The sequence below is a fragment of the Sebastes umbrosus genome, chromosome 20 (genome assembly GCF_015220745.1).
Source record: "Sebastes umbrosus isolate fSebUmb1 chromosome 20, fSebUmb1.pri, whole genome shotgun sequence".
Lineage (NCBI taxonomy): Eukaryota > Metazoa > Chordata > Actinopteri > Perciformes > Sebastidae > Sebastes > Sebastes umbrosus.
Genome location: NC_051288.1, coordinates 24,956,500 through 24,972,712, shown reverse-complemented (window position 1 = coordinate 24,972,712; position 16,213 = coordinate 24,956,500). Strand labels below are relative to the sequence as shown.

General features: G+C 43.3%; 1 protein-coding gene across 1 annotated transcript in view; it reads right to left on the bottom strand.

Moving 5' to 3' along the window:
• The window catches only part of zgc:114120 (uncharacterized protein LOC619267 homolog), a 113,114-nt gene extending 107,809 nt beyond the window's left edge, over nucleotides 1–5,305 (bottom strand). The window contains exon 1 of the mRNA XM_037754121.1: nucleotides 4,946–5,305. The gene's annotated coding sequence lies outside the window, so the exon portion shown is untranslated. The remainder of the gene's footprint in view (nucleotides 1–4,945) is intronic.
• Between the last annotated feature and the right edge of the window lie 10,908 nt (nucleotides 5,306–16,213).

The following is a 16,213-nucleotide window of genomic DNA, read 5'->3' as shown; positions in this document are numbered from 1 at the left end:
GTGTCCTTGAACAAGAAACTGAATCTCTGCCAGCTCCACAGGTGCTGCACTCAAAAGACAATCGTCCCCGGGCCCATTACATCCCCTTCAAACTGGAGAATCTGTTCTTTATGGAGGCATTGTGAGACACAAGCTGACAATGATAAAGCTGGAAATAGAGACACTACTCACAGCTACAAACACATGAAACAGCAACAGACTGATCTTGGCGAGAAAAAAAGGAGTTAAATCTTTGGAAAAACATTTTGTTTCTTTCTGTGAAGTTTAATTGATGTTCTAAAGTCGCGGTTTGATTGACGTGCGACAGCAGACTTATAATTTCTCTTCAGTATAAAGGTGAATTATGTAATTTTATTGTACACTACCAGCAAAAACAGTACACAATAAAGATAATAGTACGTACTAAATATCATTAGAAATAAATTAAATGATTCTTGGCACATTGACTTTGTAGCAAAGTTGTCCATTTTTTCAAAGTTGGCATTATTATTATAGCAGATTTTCACATGTATATGTCTTTAAATATATAATATAATATATATATAATATATAAATATATGAATAAGTAAATAGATAATTGGGGGAATATGGGGAGGCCTATACTGTCAGCTGGTTAAAGGTGCTAAATACGGGATTGGTAAGCTTTTCAATTGGCTCTCAACATGGCGACGGCGATCAAGCGGCTCAGACTCATTGGCGTTTTCAGTCCAAAATGGCGGCAGCGCTACCGCAGTGCCATCTAGCGGCACCAGAGTTTTGTCTCTTTGCTTCTATACTCTTGGGTTAAACTTTGACTTAACTACGGAGTCATTTGTCAGTTGAAGCTTCACCACTTTCTTACACTAAAACGATGGCGTTGAAAGCTGCGTTTGGGTCTCCGCGGTGACGCCGCTTGAAACCAAATTTCTGGAAAATGTTGTTTTGACTTATAAAAGAAGTGAAATGAAGCAACATCAAGGATGAAACAGCCACAGAGTCTCTAAATGTCAGAGTGCAAAGCAGCTCTGGGGAGAAAAGACATCCCTGAGTCAATATGATAGTCGGCTCACCCTCACCTGGTGGCTCCACGGCAACCGCATCAATCGGCCCTGTGATGTCTCTGCTCTGCAGCTTCCTCTCTCTGCCCTTCATCTCTCTGTCTCTCTTCCATCTACTTCCACATGTCAACAAGTTTGATCAGGCTGACATGGGAAAACTGCCGTTTGGCTGCTGCTCCTCGGCTCTCTGACAGATCCTCTACCCTGACTCTTCTCCTTCTCTTTTGCTCCCCAGTCACTTGTGATTCCAACACGCTTGATCTGCTGCTACACCACCACCTCTACCACCATCTCAAACCCTCCTGGGGAGATGGGGGGGGGGTTCTGGCATGTCATTGAGGTGACATGAGTCGCATAGTCATGCAGCACAAAGAGATAAGTTTGAGTTTGAGTATTCTGTGTTTCAAAACGCTCTATTCAGATTTAATCCTCTCAGTGATTTCCGAGTGAGACAGCATGCAGGATGTGACAAGCCTCATATGGAACTGCGTTGAATTTTAAGATAGCTGGTGTTTTCCCCCTTCCCAATCCTATCTGTTCAAGACACTCGAGTCTTTTCGTGCTCTGACACAGATTTGTGCGGTGCGGAGTGTGATGGAGGGTGAAGAGATGAGGGTATCATGTAAATCAATACTGATTAAAGATAGTGAAACCTCCATTTTGCACTCTGCCAGCCTCCCTCCAGTCAGCTACGTCTGCTGCTGTAGCACCAGTTTGTGCCTCTCGTGTGTTATCTTTACATTCAACTCACAGAGATAAGCGTCTTGTTTTCTGAAAGATAAATACCTGGTGGTCTTTGAAAAACCCAGAAGGTTGTTTAACAACACGCCGTGCTGAAGGTTTTTCCAGAAACCAATTTCCCAAGTTGTAACTCTATTTACTGATCAAAACAAAGATGGTAGCCGGTAAATACAGTACATACTGAATCTCCTCGCTTGTCTTGTAGAAACTGTGTACGCATTATTGTGTATAAAAACACAGAGCAATGGAAAGTGGTTAATATAGCAAATGTATAAAACTATACTCATACAATGCACGCAGTTTGAAGACCGGTTAAAAATCGTTTTCATCATACAGATGCAGATGGTTAAAAGTGACGGTTGTTAAACAACATTAAGGGTTTTGTAAAGATAGATATAGGTCTGGGCGATATATTTTATATATCCTATTAAGTCAATGAATTCAAGTTTGTTTTTATGGCACTTTTGCCTTTATAGACTGTAATGGAAATTCTGTCAATATTCCAAGATGAGTCCTAATGAACGTTGAAATCAAGATCCCAAACAGATGAAATGTCTTTGTTGTATTTTATTCTTGCAAGAAGAGGCACTGGTTATACAGAGTCACACAAAGTCTGCAGAAGAGTGCCTCTTCTTGCAAGAATAAAATACAACAAAGACATTTCATCTGTTTGGGATCTTGATTTCAATGTTCATTAGGACTCATCTTGGAATATTGACAGAATTTCCATTACAATTTGGCGTTGTCGGCAGGATCCCGTGGAAGATCGTCCTGAGACGACGGGAGACCGGTGACTGATCAACCAGGAGAAACCTCCTGCCTGTACCTTGACAAGTTAAGAGACGACAGGACCGATCCCCAACGACTCTGGACCGTCTCTACTGGGATCCAAAGGACCTGATTGAGTCCAACAAATCAACTATTTACCGGGTGAGACGTTGAAATTCTGATGTCTTTTAATCATTGATAATAACGATATTGAAAACCAATATAATATTAATTGAATTTCCATTACAAGACATACCTGTATATAGAGATGAAACAGGAGAGAAAGGGAGGGATAACATGCCACAAAAGTTCCCAAAACCAGAAATGTTGCAGTTACGCTGTACATGTCATAAACCACGCAGAACTATTGTGCAATGTGCAAAATTTAGCTATTACAACATACACAAAAAAGGCTATTTTAGGTCAAAAAGTAACATAAACAAAAAAATTTACATAGTTCAAATAATGTTAGTTGTGTTGAGAAATAATTTGTTCATGTTTCTACATTCAGAATTATTTAGGAAAAATATGTTTTATGTGTTTATTTATTCAAAATTCGAAAATTAAACAAAAAAAAATTAAATTAAACAAAAAGCTGAGCAAAAGTCAGAGGAGCGGCTTGTCACTTAACGGAGAATAGCCGGTCCACCTTAACAGCCCACCTTAAGAGAGTCTGAGCCAGATGTGTTGCTAGCTTCAGGGCTAACCGCCTTCACTTTAAAGCTAGCTTGGCTTGGGTCTTGAGGAGTTGTAGCATTTATTCACCGACAAATAAACTGCACACACACTGCACTGCTACGTTCACAGATATAACGTTACTGATAACGTCATATTCATCGTCTGGTACTCGCTAAGGCAGGCAGACACACAGCTAACCGCCTTCACTTTAAAGCTAGATACAGTAGCTTGGCTCGGGTCTTGAGGAGTTGTAGCATTTATTCACTGACAAATAAACTGTACACATACTGCACTGCTACGTTCACAGATATAACGTTACTAATAACTTCATATTCATCGTCTGGTGCTCGCTAACATTACGGCAGGCTATGCCAGGCAGACACACAGCTGCCAACCTCGCAGCTAAATGATGCGGTGGAGACTTACTGGGACAATAACGCAGTGTCATGGCTGCTACAGTAACTCTCCCTGACGGGTGAACTGGGGACTCAGTTGTCTGTTGTGCTCCGACGCTGCAGCTGGTGATAAATGATGGATTTAACCCGTTTGTGCATCGGTTATCGTTGCAGCTGAGCGGCTTGTTGGGCACTACAGCCCCCCTGCATGCAACACACTAATCTTGTCGGCTAACAGTTGACGATTGAGTGTCGGCTATCGGTAAGAAAAAAAAATTAGCATCCATAAAAATGATTGTCAAATAAGCTATTACATTTATTAATGATTTAATGACTTTTCGAAAATTTGAAAATCATGACCCATCCCCAGAGGCGGCCCACCTCCACTATAAAACACTGCGGGAAACCATGCGCTATACTATACCTACCAGAGCTACATGCTATATACACACCTACCAGAGTTAACAGGACTGTCCTGACTCCAAATGGCTAGCTGATTATTTAAAATCTACTGATTACGTCTACGAGGGGAATAGATTTCATTTTCTTTCTCCGATCCCTGGTTGGGGATTTACCTTTCAGAAAAACAAATGCTTAGTGACTCAAATGTAATGATATAAACGATATGCACAAACCCACCTAAATGTTTCACCCACTTTAATATCTGAAAAACAAAAAGATTTTTGAGGTCAATATGTTCTCGATGCAAATGAGTTTTTGTCGTTACAGCTGGCTGTCTGTCCTCCAAGTGCTTCTATATTTTTAACATCCAGTAAATAGCCTATAAACTAGCATCATTGTCTGCATCACTGTTTCCATCTCTCGTAATGCGAATCGTTCAATAGCCCTCTTTCATGCTGCCCCAGATGAGCCACATCAACATCAACCGTCTCCCATCCGCCCAGCCAGTAAACAAGTGCTGCTGCCAGATGCAACCGACACCAGCAGACACTCACACCCCCTCGCCGTCCTCTCAGACACTCCGTCCAGTCAATATCTGCACACTTCCGATGTATTTCAATGGGCTGCAGCACTTCAAGCTGATTATTCTGACAGGAGAACTCAATCAGAGGCTTTATCTCAAATCAAGGCGAATTAAAAAAAAACTTCAACTTCAAGTGTCCCAGATTTTATATATTCATGCACTGCAGTACAGCTATCAGAGGTTTCTTTAAAAAAGTGCAACTTGATATCATCTTTCAGAAGCATGCAGGCAAAGACAGATGTGCAGCAAACACACACAGTGAGGAAGAAAAGCGGAGGTAAACAGCGGTAGTTTCCCAGCACCCCCAGCGCGTCAGAGAAGGGCACTCAAGTTAGAAATACCTGCAACTACAGAATGGACGGAGAGAGAGGGGACATGCCTGGGAAGGAGGAATTGCCCATTCTCCGCCTCGATGCACCTGTTTCCTTTCCTCTACCGCGCCGTCACTTTCTCTCTTATCTTCTTTATAACCTCTTCTTTCTTCCCCATTCACTCTTCTTCTTCTTCTACTGTTTCTTCTTCTGGCTTCCCTCGCTCCAGTTTTATCCCTTTCTTCTCAGCGCGTCCATGTCGGAGCTGTGTCAGCATGTGTGTGAAGCGTCTCGGTCGGACCGGGGATGCTCTGGCTGTGATGAGAGAGCACGCCGGAGTGCAGAGGCGCTCCTAACCATGTCTTAGCATGGCCACTGAATAAACTCATGTTTTATGGATGCAACAGCCCTCCCCACTCTGCCTCCTCTCTTAAAGGGGCCTGCGTCCTCCATCCAGCTGCCTTTGATCTTAGCGCCGTCATTATACGCATTGGATTTTAATCATGTGTCTGTGGGAATATACCAGTCAGTATGTGGGCTTGACACTTCTCTCCCCGCGCCGCTGAGGAGAGGAAGCAAATGATGGAGGGATGAAAAGGAATCCAAAAAAAAAATGTTTTTCTGACACTTTTCAGCAGACAAACTAAGAGTGCCGATGAATTATGAATACGGCCAAGCAAAGTGTGGAATAGCAAACACTGATAGCATGTGTGATGAAACACTGCAGCTGATATCGAAGTGTGTGTGTGTGGGTGTGTGTGTGTGTGTGTGTGTGTGCCTGCAACAAAGGGTATTGTCAAAGTAAATCCTGCACTAGCACCAGCTGTAATTCAATCCCGAGTTGAAGGCCATGAATTAATGAGACGTGTGAGTGTGTGTTCAGGGTCAGAGGGGCTGTATGTCACGCACACTATGACACCTGATAATAGGATCTCTCGGAAAAGGGGAGTAAGGAAATGTTTAACCACAAAACAGCATCACGAAGTTTCTCAAAAAAAGAGATCCATCCTGGTGAAATAATATGAAAAGAGTTCATCTCTGCATCCTGACAAACAGAAGTGGACAGGACGCTGCACACGGGTCAATACGGAGCCTTGTTTGTTGCTCGGTGGCCTGAATTGACTTGCTGGTAAATAAAACATAGCGATAAATTAAAGATGGCGTTCGCTGGGCCTTGAGAGCGTGGACGCTCCCCGTTGCTCATAACGCTCCAGAGTGTCTTCTGTTTGCCCTTGAGGGACCCACCCTCACTTTGCAGCGCACAAATATACGACGCTACAGGTGGGTAATAGAAAAATATATATCAGTATGATGAATGCTCAGCCTTGGGTTTCTCTCATTGAGAAGAATCGTTTTGCGCGGCGACATCCTCGGCACCTTTCCATATAGGTGGTGAGGTAATTAACACACGAAGTCGCAGCTCAGCGAGAGACAAATAACACCCAGAAGAGATGGCATGTAATTAGGAAGAGAAGTGGGATAGGTAGTAGGGGAAAAGATGAATGTATGGGTGGGAAGTTTATTCCATATTTACCTGAATTAACATTTGTTTTTTGCACATTTGCAGGGGCGGTATTGCATTCGCTTTACCGCACCGTTGTGACGAAAAGAGAGCTGAGCCGGAAGGCAAAGCTCTCGATCTACCGGTCAATCTTCGTTCCTACTCTCACCTATGGTCATGAGGGCTGGGTCATGACCGAAAGAACAAGATCGCGGGTACAAGCGGCCGAAATGGGTTTCCTCAGGAGGGCGGCTGGCGTCTCCCTTAGAGATAGGGTGAGAAGCTCAGTCATCCGTGAGGGACTCGGAGTAGAGCTGCTGCTCTTTTGCGTCGAAAGGAGCCAGTTGAGGTGGTTCGGGCATCTAGTAAGGATGCCCCCTTGGCGCCTCCCTTGGGAGGTGTTCCAGGCACGACCAGCTGGGAGGAGACCACGGGGAAGACCCAGGACTAGGTGGAGAGATTATATCTCTACTCTGGCCTGGGAACGCCTCGGGATCCCCCAGTCAGAGCTGCTCAATGTGGCCCGGGAAAGGGAAGTTTGGGGTCCCCTGCTGGAGCTGTTGCCCCCGCGACCCGATCCCGGATAAGCGGTTGAAGATGGATGGATGGATGGATTTTGCACATATGATCTGCACATACGGCTACTTTGTAAAAAGTCAAGGCCGCGCCCCCTTTTGGAGTATAGAAAACCGAAGATCTCGTAGACTTCAATTCAATCTGACGTATGTTTGGATTGTAATTTTAACGAATTTGTATGCATTCATCTCTTGTTATACAGACGTTTGTTTTACACACGTCTAATAATTATTGCGATCTTGCCTGAACCTGAGCGTCCGTGATGTCTTAATAAATGAAGGTTGATCGATGTCTCTCCAGTCTTCCCCCGTCCAACACAGTGGTCGGATATTGCTTATCCAGACATCTCTTCATATCTGATTGAATCCCGTTAGGCTAAATGTTGTCTGTAAATAACCAACGTGTTAACAGCCAACTGTTTGATCTATAGGCTGAGATTTAGTTGGAGATGACAGTCACGGTCTTGGTGTCTTAATGAGGTATTTTGGAGGGATTATTGATAATTTTTATCAATTCTCAAGTGGTAAAAAATGGTTAAAATTAGCACCAAATCTGTGTATCTCAAATTAATCTGCAGGTTCTCAGCTTTCAGATGATGTACACCACTTCTATGTGACATCTACTGTTGACCTGCTATCTCCCCCTAAAGACCCCCTGTACGCCCCTAAAAAAGACTAAAACGGGTCTATTGTGGGTCTCAGAGGGTTAAAACGAATTTACGTTAACGCGTTGTCGCGTTAACTTTGACAGCCGAATCACAATATACTGTATCTTATCGCAATACTCAGCATATTGAAAATGTTTAAAATCCCAATAAGACCGTATTGTGACTTCAGTATCGTGATGATATCGTATCGTAGGGCCTCTGGTGATTCCCACCACTAATTGAAACCTGCATATTCCTTTGAGATGTGGGAAACAGGAACAGCAGTGAAGGGAGGAAGAGGAAGGCTGTTGAGAAAAGTTAGAGAAGGAGGACTGAGAGGTGACAGGTGGACGGGCTGACTGACAGACTAAGCAAAGAAACAGACAGATGAAGACAGGAGGAATAAACACAGAGCAGAGACAGAGAAGGCAGCGAGACAGACAGAGATGACAGGATAATTACAGATTCCTGGTTGACCGGTGACAGCGAGAGCAGCTGCTCTCTTGCTGCGTCTGGCCAGTGGAGCTGAATAATGAATCGGGGGATGCGGCCGACGTTGCAGACGTGTACAGGAACGCCACATACATCACACAGAGCAGCAGCAATTACCCACAGACAGAGAGGGAAGGACAGGTGTAGAGGACTTCAAAAAGACTGATGCGGTATGCCTGTAAATTGCCAGATGTCAAGAAGAGGGACACCAGTTCAAGTTGGGCGACAGCAGAGACGTGCACAGACTCTCTGAGGGTAAATACAATCCGGGGGCACCGGTTAACTTCTCCCACATAAGGTCACACCAGGACAGCAACGCTCAGGTTACACCTCGGTGTCAAATTAGGGCAAATATAATCATGGTGGTGTCCCATTACATCGGGGTGGGAATCACCAGAGGCCCCACGATTAGGGATGCACCGATACCGATACCAGTATCGGGTCCGATAATGTGCTCATGTACTCGTACTCGCAAAACGGCTCCGATACAACGGCACGGATACCACTTTACGGCAGCGTGGCGTTAACCTCTCGTCACCATCTTTCAGGTCCTATCACACGCGCTCACGCTCCACCTCCCCGACGGTGCGGGCGGGATCCTACCTCAGCCGACGCGCGCCGGCCCTCACTTTCATTGCGCCACGGGGTTTTGCTTGCACCCTCTGACTCGCGTTAGACTCCTTGGTCCGTTTTTCAAGATGGGTCGGGTGGGTTGCAGACATCGCCGTAGACCCCTGGCGCCTTCTACGTGGGCTGAGCCACGACCTGGGGCACAACACGGCTGGGGACAGTTCGCCCTGGTGACACTTTGTCCACGGCCCCGGGAAGCACATTCGCCCCGAGCCTTTCCAAGCCGAACTAGAGCCGGTCGCGGCGCACCGCCTCGTATGCGTGACTTTCTAGCCTGCCGTGTGCCGCTCACACCCTCCAGCTGGCTGTTAACGAGGGTCTTTTGGCACAGAGAACTACTCGTATCGGTACTCGGTATCGGAGAGTACCCAAATGTAAGTACTTGTACTTGTACTCGGTCTGAAAAAAGTGGTATCGGTGCATCCCTACCCTCGATACGATATTATCACAATACTTAAGTAACGATATGATCTTATTGACATTTTGCAGTATGCAGATTATTGCGATATATTGCGATATATTGTAATTAGGGCTGTCAAAGTTAACTCGATAATAACGCGTTAACGCAAATTCGTTTTAACGCCACTAATTTCTTTAACACATTAACGCAATCGATCTCCCGGAAAATGTTCAAACCTTTCAGCTGGATGCAGATGTGGTATAGCTCAGAAATGCTGTGGACTAAAATCAATGAGTAATGGGGATCTCAATATTGATTAAAATAATCTTGATTATCATTTTGGCTATAATAATACAGCCCTAGTACTCTTGTGCTGCTGTAATATGCACCCCTCTGGGTATCAATAAAATACACCCCTAAACTGAATCATCAGTCAAGACGCCCCCTCCAGTCCAACCTCATTTTGTCAGCTAAATCGATGCACCTTTTTTTATGCACACAGCATGCAGGATAACAGCACGGCAGCCGTTAAACTTTTACAAACTTAGTTTTGTAGTGGTTTTGAGGCGAGACTAGTTGTACTGCAGACAGAGAAGGGTGATGGAAATAGAGGAGACAGAGCGGCTCTGCTGGATGCAGCGAAGACAGTTAAACTTCCAGCTACAACCGTCCGGTGTGATCTACAATTCAGGCCTCGCAGTGAGAAACTTTCTGTGGTTTGGTAGGAATTTAGACTTTTGATGAGGATTAAAAACACCAAAATGTGTGTCTTATGGTAAAACCTGAGAGTTGATATGTGTATGGGTATGAATAATATCTTTCTCATAATCATAGGTAAGGTGTATGGACGAAATGACGTCAGTAATAGCAAAACAAAACAATAATATATATATATATATATATATATAGAGAGAGAGAGAGAGAGAGAGAATAATCTTTGTATTCCTTGCGGATCATTGATGAAAAGTTTCCACCCTCGTCTTTCTCGGGCCATTTTCTCCAGCCGTTGCCACGTCAGTATATTCTTCTTAAACTCTGATAAAATGAGAAAAGCAGGAATAACAAGGCAAGAAAAGTCTTATTTCTAGGGCTGTCAAAGTTAACGAGATAATGCATTAACACAAAACGCCACTAATTTCTTTAATGCATTAACGCAACTTGCGATTTTTAGGACCACGTCATACTATAGCTTATCGGCAAGGACGTTGTTTTGTGCTGTTAATTGATTTCCAATAATACCTATATGTATATGTTTGCATAAAGCAACATATTTGTCCACTCCCATGTTGATAAGGATCAGTACCTCTAAATCGGAGGCCATGGTTCTCAGCAGGAAACCGATGGATTGCCTACTCCGGGTAGGGAATGAGTCCTTACCCCAAGTGAAGGAGTTCAAGTACCTTGGGGTCTTGTTCGCGAGTGAGGGGACTATGGAACGTGAGATTGGCCGGAGAATCGGAGCAGCGGAGGTGGTATTGCATTCGCTTTACCACACTGTTGTGACGAAAAGAGAGCTGAGCTGAAAGGCAAAGCTCTCGATCTACCGGTCAATCTTCGTTCCTACTCTCACCTATGGTCATGAGGGCTGGGTCATGACCGAAAGAACGAGATCGTGTGTACAAGCGGCCGAAATGGGTTTCCTCAGGAGGGTGGCTGGCGTCTCCCTTAGAGATAGGGTGAGAAGCTCAGTCATCCGTGAGGGACTCGGAGTAGAGCCGCTGCTTCTTTGCGTCGAAAGGAGCCAGTTGAGGTGGTTCGGGCATCTAGTACGGATGCCCCCTGGACGCCTCCCTTGGGAGGTGTTCCAGGCACGACCAGCTGGGAGGAGACCACGGGGAAGACCCAGGACTAGGTGGAGAGATTATATCTCCACACTGGCCTGGGAACGCCTCGGGATCCCCCAGTCAGAGCTGGTTAATGTGGCCCGGGAAAGGGAAGTTTGGGGTCCCCTGCTGGAGCTGTTGCCCCCGCGACCCGACCCTGGATAAGAGGTTGAAGATGGATGGATGTTGATAAGAGTATTAAATACTTGACAAATCTCCCTTTAAGGTTAATTTTGAACGGATACAAAATGTGCGATTAACCGCGATTAAATATTTTAATCGATTGACAGCCCTAATTATTTTATAAATATGCTTTCAGGAAGAGTCTGAATGTGTTCCTCTGCAACAAGTGGACAGAAAAACAAAGCAATACGTTCCACTGATAACACGGAGGCTCTTCATCACTACGTTGTTTTAAATGTTCTCATATATCATGTAATGTATATCATTGTTCAGCGCTAACCTGTGCCTCTACAGTACTGCCTCCAACAGCAGCCAGAACCAGAGTCTGGTTGATAATGGGAACGAGTCGGGTCGTTGGTCTTACATTAATTGGGTCGGGTCAGGTCGTGTGAGTAGATTCAGACGTAATTGTGGGTGACAAGCTGGTTACAGAGCCGAGCTTTCCTAGACTGAACCCATGAACTAGAAGAGGACCGCTGAGCAGAGCCTGGATACACCGGAGGGTTCACATCTCACAGCTAGTCTTTTAATAGAAGGAGACGCAGACATTTGGAGAAAGAAAGGACCCGTACCAGGATAGGTTTCTACACAGACAGGTGGATACTGTAGATAGAGCGTCACAGAGGGGGAGAGCACTTCAAAAGAAAATCAAATTAAAGTACGCTTCATTGTAATTGCATTCACACCTTGATATATTTAATTACTTGAACAACAGCATCAAAAGCCTCGATCTCCTGCTGGAAGACTGGATTACACACACCTTGTCATTAAAGCATTAAATCTCATATCATCATGTCAATCTGTTAACATATTGTATCGGGCAAGGCTGTCATTAATTACTTTTTATTTTTATACAGGATGAGAGAGTCGACCGGGGCGTCTTTAAACGAGCTGGTGTTCGTCTGTTAAGTGGCTCCAAACACCTTTTGTTTGTCATTTGGTTTGGTTTTAATTGAGTCGTTCTATTTTTATCTTTCACAACAATCAGGCAGATGTTTGCATGAATGTGAGTTATTATGGTGCAGAAAGTAGGTCAGGTTAGCACCAAGTTGTTGTTTTAATGAAGTTCCAGACAGATTTTTTAATGACTCCGCTGGACATTATTTTTAAAAAATGACTGAGAAAAACAAATATGAGACAACCGAGCGCTTTGCATCCGCCACAGACTGAGACTTCTCTCTTGAGACCAAAAAGCTGGAGACTCGGTGACCCATAAATACTGAAAAATGTTCTTCTGAATGTAGTTTTGCCTTTTGGAGCTCCGCCGAACTGTCACACATAATCAATAACATAACCAGGATGTAACGTCTCCGTAACCTAAAGTACACTTTTAGCTGCTGGCACCAGAATAAAATGGAAAGAAACTCTGAATTCAGAGAAATGATCCTTTCATTATAGAATTAATGAGTGTATACTCAGTAGCTCAATAGTTTCCCCTCCTCTGCAGCATATCGCCTGTTTTCCTCCCTGCAGCACTGAAAACGAACAAATCACTTATTTATGAGCTACTTTATTCTAAAGAGGAGCTCCTTTTCATTTGTGTTAAAAATTCAAGATGATTATTAAAATGTTTTCATTTGTCTATTGTATTAATTATTAGAAATAATCTATTTTGCATGTCATCCAGATTACTGTGCTCAGCTACGCAAAACGGCTCCGATACAACGGCACCGATACCACTTTACGGTGGTGTGCCCGACCCCGCTGGCTAGGATCCCGTCTCAGCCGGCGCGCACCGGCCCTCACTTTCATTGTGCCACAGGGTTTTGCTTGCATCCTCTGACTCGCGCCCTTGCTCCGTGTTTCAAGACAGGTCGGGTGGGTTGCCGACATCGCCGCAGACCCCTGGCGTCTTTTACGTGGGTCGAGCCCCAATCTGGCCGCACGATGCAGTTGGGGCGCTCTGAGAACAGTCCACCCTGGTCAACGGTCGCACCGGGAGCAGGGGGCCGTCATCGGCGAGGAGAGAGGGTGCGGCGAGGTCCGGGCGGGGAGCGTTGTAAAGCTGGGGCCGCGAGCCACCTTCGCCCCGAGCCTTTCCAATCCGACCTAGAGCCGGTCGCGGCGCACCGTCTCGTATGCGGGACTCCCCAGCCTGCCGTGTGTCGCTCACACCCTCCAGCTGGCTGTTAACGAGGGCCTTTTGGCACAGAGAAGTACTCGTATCGGTACTCGGTATCGGCGAGTACACAAATGTAAGTACTTGTACTCGGTCTGAAAAAAAGTGGTATCGGTGCATCCCTACTGCAAACTATGCTTATTCCTGTAAATTTCTTACAGAATCATTAGGGTGGAAAAAGAGGACATTTAATAGCATTTTTAATATTATTCTTCATATTTCCAATGACTCAAAGCCGTTAATGTCAACATCTACAACTCTTACTATGCTAGTGAAACAGAAATATTGCACATATCGTCCTTCAACTGCTTCTCTACTCAAATCCAACATCTTCATGTCTTTGATATTTCCATTTTTTATCATCTGCATTCACTATAATTCACCTGGAATAATATGCCTGGATACAGTTTTATTTTTGCTTTGAAATTTTTATGGCAAATGTTTGATAGTACTGTTGAGGTTTTCTCTTCAGGTTTATGATGGGTTGTTGAAATGCTCCCAATAAAAAGGACTGTACTCGTGATTTACAGAAGTAATTTGCTGTTAACTGATTGCTCTGTGTTCCGTCTGCCCTGCTTTCCTCCTTATAATGGCACAACTCCCATTAGAGTTTGGCGGCAAAAGACATTTCTGGTCCAAAGAAAACTTCATAAGCGGCCTAATTCATTTGTCAAAGGCATGATATCAACATTTTATTCCAGCTTGGTTGGATAAAAAGTGGCCACAAACCAGAAACAACAAAATGGCAGAAGCTGCACTTTGCATTCCAGTGAGCCCAGTAACGCCACGGGTAAACTGTGACCTGCAGTCACTGGTAAACATACGGGAAACAAACACGTAGTTTCAGATTCCAAGAACTGCCAACAACCGTGTCCAAGTACAGAAAGTGACTAAACAAGCTGCATCCAAGATTACATGAATCCGTGGTAGTTCATATTTTTAAAATCCTGCGACTCATTGGAGAAAAAGTTTTATACTTCTGTACTTTTGCCACTTTCTGATGTGATGCTTAGCTGTTTTATTCAGTTTATTATTATTACTTTTAGTATATTTTGTAGTATACTTTTAACTTTTACTACAGCCCAATGTCACATGGGTCATAAAGGTGGGTGAACTCCATTCTATACCTGCTTATTCAAGGTCCCGGGGGCGCCCAAACCTATCCCAGCATGCATTGTGCCAAAGCTAAAGAAAGTCTCCACACTTCACCAGGCTGATTCAGGACTAACATGAACACAATTCTCTATCCAGTGTGTCCACTTCCCCTGAAGGCCGCATGTCTTTTCACTGTGAAATGAAACTGAATGAAACCACAGCAACGAGGTGAGAATACAGCAGCTGCTAACAGAAAAGGACCGAGGTCACGATTCACACACCTGTACAAGAAGTCTATTCATCGAAGACACTTTATGAGAGTTCAAGTAGGATCACCGACTCTCACCTCGCTGAGTGCAGCTGGCATGAAAACGGAGTAAAAGGCTGCAGAAGACGAACAATCACACAAACTCTCGTCTATTTATATAAAGGTCCCATATCGTGCTCATCTTCAGGTTCATACTTGTATTTTGTGTTTCTACTAGAACATGTTTACATGCTGTAATGTTAAAAAAACACTTTATTTTTCTCATACTGTCGGCCTGAATACACCTGTATACTCTGTCTGATTCATCCGTTTTAGTGCATTTCAGTGGAATTGCAACAGAATTGCGTTGCTAGGCAACAGCTTGGGTCCATGTTTACTTCCTGTCAGCTGATGTTATTTACATACACTGCAACAGGAAATAAACTGGGACACATTTAGAATGTTTATGTTTAAAACCGTGTAATGGTCTAAATATTGTATATTTGTGACATCACAAATGGACAGAAATCCTAACGGCTTGTTTCAAATGCACAATTTCTGAATACGGGCTGTGTGTGTATTACTCCGAATATTGATCGGTTTGATAGTTTCACAGTATTTATATATCACTTACAATTGCTTTATAATGTAAAAGACATGAAAATCTCACTTTTTACAATACTGGACCTTTAAGTCATTTAATGAGAAAACTACAATTAACTGACCAATAAATTAATCTCTAACCAACAGCAATCCCTCACAGACACACAGCCGGTGACAACTGCACCAGTAAGGTTACATTAGTTTAGTTAATGACAGGTAAACACACACTGACCGGTAGCTTCAGGCTCGCTCATCCTGATGACTGATGACGCAGAAGAGAAAGAAACACATTTCTTGAGTTGTAAACATGTCGCTCCACTTTTCTTCTTTCTGTCCTCTTTCAAACGACACTAATGTTAAAAACTGAGACATTTCAGACGATTATTTCCCGTCCTGAACACCTTTACCTGTGCGCACCTGTCAGGTAGTCCTGATACTGAGGGAGTGTTTGATTTGTGTCGCCTCGTGGCCTCCCAACAGATTCAAAACAAAAAAACTTTATCACTTGTTGTTCTTCCCTCCTCCTGGCTGTAGATGATATTAACATATAATTTATAAGCATAATGACACCTACTTGCTTAATGTCTTTTTTTTTTTAATTATGTATAAATATAAATAAAGGAAAAATAGAAAAAAATTGTTTATTCTTGTTTTTGGGGATTTTTTAAAGCAGATGTATGTTTTTACAATCAAGCATAGGAATTATTCAGATAAATATCTCATGCATGTGTTATCTGTTTAATTATTTAATTTATATGTCATGTCCTCTCTCTGTTAATTTATAAACAAATATTTTATTTTGACTAACTTTTAGTGTTTATTTTATTTTAATTTTATTTTTACTAACTTGTGTTTCAATATTTTATTTTTTATTTTATTTTTTATTTTTACTAACTTTTTGTTTATTTTATTTTTATTTTTATAAACTTTTTGTGTTTATTTTTTTATATCATTTTTACTAACTTTTTCACTTTATTTATTTT